Source organism: Dioscorea cayenensis, chromosome 9, assembly GCF_009730915.1.
Source record: "Dioscorea cayenensis subsp. rotundata cultivar TDr96_F1 chromosome 9, TDr96_F1_v2_PseudoChromosome.rev07_lg8_w22 25.fasta, whole genome shotgun sequence".
Classification (NCBI taxonomy): domain Eukaryota; kingdom Viridiplantae; phylum Streptophyta; class Magnoliopsida; order Dioscoreales; family Dioscoreaceae; genus Dioscorea; species Dioscorea cayenensis.
Window position 1 is genome coordinate 7,509,732 of NC_052479.1, and position 8,520 is coordinate 7,518,251.

Consider the following 8,520-nt stretch of genomic DNA (forward strand, 5'->3'; position numbering starts at 1 on the left):
TTCAGTTACGTATCATTGCTCTTTGACCCTGAAACACCATCCTAGGGTGAGTACTTTCTTCATCCGGCCCCATCTTTATCGATTGCCTTACCCCTTCTTTTACTTTTGTTCTCTTACTTGTTGCTTTTTACTCGTTGAGAATTGAATCATTATCACACTAATTATCATTGATCTTTGTATAGCTAAAAATCGAATTAAGTATTTTTATTCCTTACCCCTCGTTGATTCTATACCCACAATTTTAGATTATTACTTCGGGATAAACCCTGCACCTTTATGGATATACGCAAGGGGACCTTGTCAAGTTTTTGGCGCTGCTGTCAGTGAACTAGGCGCTCGAGATACTTTTGCACTTCATTTTCTTAGCTATTTCACCACACATTCTATTTCACGTCTTCTTATTCTATCATTGTTCTGATTTTCTTTTTCTTTATTTTGGTACAACTCCAGGTTATGAACCGAGTTAATCCATCAATATTGATTGAAGGATACCCTGAGTTTGAATGTACACTTAGAAGAAAAGGGAAAGAACCTGTGCAAGAACAAAGATAATTGTCGACTTTTGGAAGGAGAGGAATCAAAAACATGGCGTAATAGAATGAGCACAACAGAAACATTATCCCGACTATGCCAGACTTTTCAGTTGTTGGGGACACAATCGAGTATTGTGCGTCCCCGATTATGGCTCGTAATCTCGAGCTAAAGCCAGCATTCATCCATATGCTTAAGGCAACAGACACTCAACGGTTTGGCCGATGAGGATCAAAACATGTCTCATAGAGAGCTTTCTAGGTAGCGATATGTCAAGATAAATGGGGTGACTGATGATGCCATCAAATTGAGAGCCTTCCCATTTTCCTTGAAGGGAGAGCCAAGCGATGGCTACACTCCATTACCTAGAGCATCAATCACTACATGGGAGGAGATGGTAGAAGCTTTTCTAGCCCGTTATTTTTCTACAGGAAAATCAGCAAAGCAAAGGAATGAGATCTCGTCCTTTGTTCAGTTGGAATTGGAGTCTCTATTCGAGACATGGGAAAGGTTCAAGGAACTCCCCAGAAAGTGTCCGCAATCACTAATTCTCGGGTGGATGATTGTTTAAACCTTTTACAATGGTTTGAACCCGAGTACAAGGCAATCTTAGATGCGTCAAGAGGGAGGTAAAATTTTAGGTAGCAAAACTCCCGATGAGGCTCGTAAATTAATTGAAGAAATGGGGTTAAATAGCTACTAATATAATGCTACGGAGAAGAAGAAGGTGGCCGGTCTTCATGAAATTGATGCGGTAACCTCATTGGCGCCGCAAGTAGAGAGTTTTAGTAAGAAGCTAGATCTCATAGCTTCCAATAGAGTTGTACCAGCGACCAATTGCATCGGCTGTGGTGAGGACATGCTCCTCCGATTGTCCCGATCGCTATTGGTGATGTTTGTTATGGAAAACGCTGACTTTGTAGGTAATGGCATGAGACCTCAAGGGAAACCCATATAGCAATACTTTTACAATTCAGAGTTGGAAGAATTATCCCAACTTTTCATGGAGTAATCAAGGACCACAAAAGGCCATGGGGCCACTGGTTTCAATAACAACAACAAGCCCCTCAAGTGGAAAAATGTATTCGTGCTTGGAAACCAATGACGGATTTAGAGAAGCACTTGGCTAGATTTGTTCAATCATGCAAATACACGTGTTTGAATCAGTCGAGGCTACACTTTGCAACAACACCACCTCTTTGCATAACCTTGAAAATCAGGTGGGGCAAATTACGAAGTCTCTCTCCGAAATGCCACATGGAAGTTTACCAAGCAATACGGAAACCAACCCTAGAGAACATGTGAAGCCGATCACTTTAAGAAGTGGTCATGAGATTGAAGGGAGGCTTCCAAGTGAGAAGCCTAAAGAACACGCACCCGAGGTTGTAGAGGTTGAGGAGGGAGTAAAGAAAAAGGAAGAGCTGGCATCCCCACCTTTCAAGCCAAGAATCCCTTATCCCTCTAGATTGAAGAATGACCAAGGGGATGAATAAAGATAAGAAGTTCCTCGAGTTTATTCAAGCAACTCCACATCAATATTCCTTTTGTAGAGGCATTAGCTCAAATGCCTAAGTATGCAAAGTTCCTCAAAGACTTGTTGACTAACAAGAGGAAGTTGGAGGAGAGTGCTTCAATGAGGCCGATGCTTTCATGCTCGGAAGGTCGCAAAAAGAACATGCCGTAACAAGAAGAAAGACCCGAGAAGATTCATCATTCCGTAACATCGTAATTTAGGTGAGGAAATGGCAATCGAGGATTTAGGGGCGTATCAATATCATGCCATACACTTTTCTTCCAAAAAGCTAGGCTTGGGAGAGCCAGTCACTTTCTCGGATGACTTTTACAATTGGCGGACTCGAACGGGTGCAACATCCGAAAGGTATTATTGAAGACGCACTTTGTTAAGGTGGACAAGTACATTTTTTTCCCGTTGACTTCGGGGTGCTAGATGTCGATGAGGATGCGATGTACCCTTGATACTTGGGGAGACCGCTTTCTATGGACTTCAAAGCATTGATTGACATGGACTGGGCGGAGAGCTCATATTGAGAGTTGGAGATGACAAACTCACTTACCACCTTTTAGTCAAGCCATGCAGATTCTCTCGATTTTGATGACACTTTTGTATTTTCTAGACACTCACTCGATGAGCTTGTTGATGAATACATGCAGGAAATGTTCAACCCGGATCCATATGAAGGTTTGTTCGACCAAGAGGAGAGCAATGAAGAAGTAATGATGCTTGGGTCGATCAAGAAGTGACATCTACCCCGGGATATTGAAGAAGGTGTCTCAAAAAATGAAGAGGGCTAGAGACGCCATCAAAAATGCTCCAAGACTGCTGAGATGTACATGAACCAAGAAAGTTGGATGAACCATTGCTAGGCGATGTGAAGCCCGATAATACACCCTCTACCCTCAAGAGACTTTGCTTATCATGCTTTCAAGTCATGGGTAAGAGGGCGTACTTTTCATCTCATGAACACCGTGAGGTAAGACAAGATACGCTAGCTACGTGACGTTAAACAAGCGCTTCTTGGGAGGCAATCCAAGCACTACTGCTTTTCCTAGTTTTTTTTAGTTTAGTGTTTGCATGAATAAATTGTTAAATGTTGGTATCTTAATCTATTATATGCTTGTGCTGAGATCTCCTTGTGAACTTTGAATTTTAATCGTGTGTTTTCATGTAGAATTGGCGAAGTTTGGTCATTTGAGCTCTATTTCATATTTTTCATTGGTAAAATTTGCATAATAGGGCAGGCTCTAAGTGTGCAAACATGTTCAGAAATTTTCTGTAGAGCCTGCCGATTTTTCTAAGTCATCCAGAGAAAACACACGGGCGTGTGGAATTTGCACACGCCCGTGGGGGTTGCACCGCGAGCTCATCCAGAGAATGCACAGGGGCGTGTGGCTACCCCTGTGAACGACCATGCGACTGTAACACTCCCATGGGTAATTTGCGCACGGGCGTGTGGATTCCGGCAGAGTTGGGCAGATTTTTCCCGAGAGCACACAGGGGCGTGGACTCGCCCCCGTGGGCAACCTTGTGAACCATGCGCGGGCATGGGTAATTTCCACACGCCCGTGTGAAACTATGTAGAGGATTTCTCTCCATCCCGAAAAAACACAGGGGCGTGCAGTTGCCCCTGTGAATTGGGCATGGACGTCCACGCCCGTGGAATTTCGCACGGGCGCAGTAACACTTGGTATTTTTTCGATGTCCAGAGAAGTACAGGGGCATGCGCGGGCCGCCTCGTGGTCGGGGCACGGGCGTGGATATTTTCCGCACTCCCGTGAGAGATAAGTCAGAGTCAAAGGAGCATTTTCCCGAAAGAGCACAGGGGCATGCGCACGCCCCTGTAGTGCTTTTGAAGTGAGGCGCACGGGCGGGGAATTTGCACACGCCTGCGGTGGATGGCCGTAATGCCAAAAAGTCATGGGCTCTGCTTTAAAAGAGGATACTCTCTCCTCTTCACGACTTCTATTCTCCCGAAAACACTCTCACAAGATTCTCCGAGTTCGAGAGTGCTAATTTGGTGGGATTTTTAGTGAAGTTTTCTACCGGGTTCTTCATTTTCTCACCCATCGCTCTGTAAGTATCATCTTCCTTGTTAATTCATGGTTTCTATCGATTAACATGGTTAATAATGCTTCGTTTCTTCAATTGGAAAGATGATTTATGTTTAGAACGAAGTTAGAAGTAATATTAAGTTGTTTTTGGATTGTTGAAGCGTGGTCGCAGTGTTCTCACGCCCGTGGATCCACACGGGCGGCGGAAATTCCCCACGACCGCGTGGATTTGCCGCATTGGTTTATCAACTTGTTTGATCAATTTTGTTTAAATCTTGCAGATTATGGCACCTTGGTCAAAGAAGCAAGCTGATAAGAGACCACGTGAGTCATCTCCTGAGCCCGAGGGCATGAAGATTGCAATTCCAGAGCATCAGGTTCGCAATGAGCGCCTATCGAGGCTCCGTTTTGGGCAGACTCTATTCTTAGACACGATTATATTACGAGATCTGCAGTAGGGAGATGAGTTTGCTGATGAGATCGAGGATCTTGTTTCAGAAGCTGGTTAGCGGTAGTTGCTGACGATTAGAGAGCCAGCCATCCGAGAGTTTGCACTGGAGGTGCCATCATTATTCGAGGTTGATAGATCGTATGCGAGCTTCGACAGTGTGGACACTATTCAGTTCAGAGTATTCGGAGACCACCATAGCTTGAGCATTACGCAGTTTTCAGTACTACTTGGCTTGTACAAGGAGGCATTCACAGATACAGAGGAATATGCGCAGTTACCGACTGAATATCCTGGAACCTTGACGCCGCAGAAAGCTTACAGAGTGTTATGTGGTCAAGGTCAATACGAGCTGGTGGTGTCCAAGGCCACGTGCCTTTCCCGACCTGCATAGAGATACTTGCATGCCATTATGAGTAGGTTGGTGAATGGCCGTGGTGATAGCACTGGTGGCCTAAGCCGTCAGGAGCTACTGTACTTGTACTCGATGGTACAATGCGTACCGATTCACTTAGGGCACATCTTGGCAGAGTACATCAGACATCAAGGACACTATGCTAGACTGGGAGCGATCTACTCGGGCCTCTACATTACGAGATTAGTGCTAGGCATGGGTCTCTTGGATTCGATTCGCGGGGTCGAGAAGACGAGTGTACCTGCTCCCCTGAGTCTAGAGATGATGCGATTGATGGGCATGGTCCGCAGGGTTCGGACAGGGGTTTTTACTTTAGTACTACCAGCTCCAGAGATAGCAGAGGATGAGGGTGATGAAACCGGAGCTTCTCAGCCCACTCCCGAACCTTAGCCAGCAACGATGGAGACCGAGGCACCTCCAGTAGCAGAGGAGCCACCCCCAGTGTGTATGTTTTCACCATCTCGAGCCAATGATCGCTTTGAGAGGCTCGAGAATGCTATAGGGGTGGTCTGAGCTGAGGTTGCCGAGATTAGGGCTACTCGTGCTACTCAAGCATACGTAGTTCATGGCACGCTTCGATGTGTTACAGCAGATTTTTAGAGCGAGACGTCGCCTCATCATTTGTAGTGCGCCGAGGACCCTCACCCCCGGCTCCTCCAAAGACCTCCATCTACGACCCCAAAGACCAGTGGACCCACCGAATGCTGCCTCCAAAGCAGCTAGCAGAGCACAAGAGCCCCGAGAGCAAAGACCGACACTCTGACTTCTCCTTTACTTTCTTGCATTTTATTTCTCTTGTTTTTTTAGACTTGTTCACTCGTAGCGATTCTCCCTCGTAGTTTATTTTCATTTTTTGCATCATCGAGTTGTATTCATTGCTTCATATTTTATAGACACTCGAGTTATTTTGTCTTTATTGAACTTTATTGAAACCCCTCGTGTATGCGTGCAGATGGTCTTATCTTCTTGTGAATTGAGAATTAGTCATGGGCACGGCCAAGGTGCCGAGGCACTTGGCCGTAGTGAGCTGCCCTCAACCCTGCTGGAACACTACTCCCATGGAATTAGCTTCATCAAACACAACACTAGGAGTCGTGGGAGTATTGTTTTGATTGCTTCTCCCACATTTGCTTTTTGAATGATATATATTTTTTTAGTGAGTTTGCATGTGTACATTGAGGGACAATGCACAACTTAAGTGTGGGGGAGTTTCCATAATGTGCACATCTTTTTCTATTATTCTTGATTGATATATACTCACATAGCCAATGGCGGTTCACCTTAGTTGCAATGATTGTATTCTTAAGTCTAGGAGAATTGTTAGCATTGAATGTTTTCATGGTCTAGTTCATGCTGGAAGTTTTAGGAATTTTTGCCTGATTTACACTTAGTGCACTACTCACTCTTTGAACTCTATTGGAAACCCATGTTCAATGTTAAAGGGACTAGTTAGGTTTATTTTTCTTGTGCTAAATTCTATGATGAAAATGAAAAAGAAGGTACAAAAATAGTTTTTATTGTTTATTTATGTTTGTTGGGTGGAAAAGAGCTACCACCTATGAAGTATGAAGCTACTCTCATAAGTCGGATACTAGTTATGCCTTAATGAGAGAAAGAGCTATCTCATAGGATGAGTGAAAGCTACCACTGGTAAAAAGAGCTACCACCTCGAAAAGTGTGATAGCCACCTTAACGGCCGCTTTCGAAAAGGGCTACCTTAGAGGATGTGAAGCTTCTACCATCTTTGAAATTGTTGTCACTTTTGTAGATAAATAAGTCCCTTTGCACTTAGAACTTTGAGGAGTATACCTTGGGTTGTTTTTGAGTGAGTTCACACACATACACGAAATTTGGGTTTGTTGTCCTTTTTATTCAAGTTTTTTTAGCTAGAGCATTGATTTTTTCATATTTAGTGTTGAAATTTTCCTTAATTGTAGAATACTTTCGTTGTATACCTTGGTGAATCCTAGGCCAAGCACTTTCAATATTTTCTTCATTAATGCACAGAATGTTTTAATGTTTGCTTGAGGACAAGCAAAAAGCTTAAGTGTGGGGGAGTTTGATAAGTGCTTTCAGCGATACGAATGCGGCTGCTCATTCCTTATGTTGAGCATTACTTTTCTCGGGTTTTTACACTAATATGTATGTTTTTATGTTACTTTTATGCAGTAGGGTTGTGAGGCCGAGTATGAAGGAAATAGGCCAATGTGGATCATAATGCACCAATTTTGGAGGAAATCTTGCTAAGGTTCAAACGCCAAGACATAGGTCGTGTGAGATGCTAGAGTGTGTGCCAACCTCCCTCGATTCGAGTGGGCACATCCATTTGGAGGGGCACAAAGGCAGTCACATTCGAGCATTCTAACTTATGCACATAGTACTAGAGCTCCACCAATGTGTACACCATTGAAGAAGCAAGTGATCCACGATGTGAACGTAGTGCCCATTATGCTACTCCTCGATGAAAGTATGGAATTGGGAAGCTATTCGTGTCGAATACTTTTAGCAGTAGCAATGTAGCAACATTGTAGCATATACTCGTAGCAAAGACTCGCCACGAAACGGGTCGAGAAAACCAGAGAAACAGAGAATCCACACAGGCGTGTGGAAATTATCCACGCCCGTGTGGAAATTCTTTAAAGCCGATTCCAGCCCTATTTAAACCCACGCCCGTGTAGTCACCCGATTCCAGCCCTATTTAAAGCCGATTTAGCCCCGATTTTGGTATTCTTTTCTCCATCTTTTCCTCAACTTGAGAGAGGGCTTCGGCATGGGTTTCGAGGGGTATTGGCCAAGGTTTTGGAGAGGTTCTATGGCTCCTACATTGTCATTCCTTAGGAAGAAGGTTGGTAGGGGAGCTTCCGTCGAGGCGTATTCTATACCGGACGAGGGAATCCTTGGACGATGAGTAGAGGACTCTCCGCAAGCCCATTGACACGACCATCGAGGGGGTTTCTTTATGGATTTATTGCTTTTACATTCTATTTCTTTGATTGTACTTAGCTCCACGGAGAGCTTAACCCCTAGTGGGTAATCGGGTATTGTGAACCCTAGGATGTTTTCGTTTCATTGAACTTCTTTATTATGCTTTCAATAAATTGATGTTTATTGTGAGTTCCAACCTTGAATGCTTGATTGTATGAACATTTCCCCTATAGTGACACTAGGGTTGAGAGTTCTTGTTGGTAATCTTGTGAGTGAGTGACACACCACGAGCTGCTAGACAAAAGCTAGGGTTGGAGAGGGCTGAGAGGGTAAGTCGAGAGGCACAGAGCGCCCCTTCCTTCCGGGCGTGATAGATTCTACCTCCGCTCCTCGAGTTCTTTGCGCCATAATAGAGTAAATGGTCTAAGGGATGAACTTCACTGGGCTTAGCTGCACGTGCAACGGAGTGAAGCGCTGAGGTGATCTTAGTATCTAGGGCTCAATTGTGGTTAGGTACCTTCCACCTAGACCAAAGGGTTAGGTCTATAATTAGGAAGAGATTTATCCCTTGAAATCCCTAGAGCTCATTGCAACCTATGCGAAAAGCAGGTGTTGAGATTGTCCGATTTCT

General features: G+C 44.3%; 1 non-coding gene across 1 annotated transcript; it reads right to left on the minus strand.

Annotated features, from left to right (window-relative positions):
* Window positions 1-973: 973 nt before the first annotated feature.
* LOC120269832 lies at window positions 974-1,081 on the minus strand. The gene has a single exon (XR_005539465.1). It is a non-coding gene; the product is annotated as a small nucleolar RNA R71 (small nucleolar RNA).
* Window positions 1,082-8,520: the final 7,439 nt, after the last annotated feature.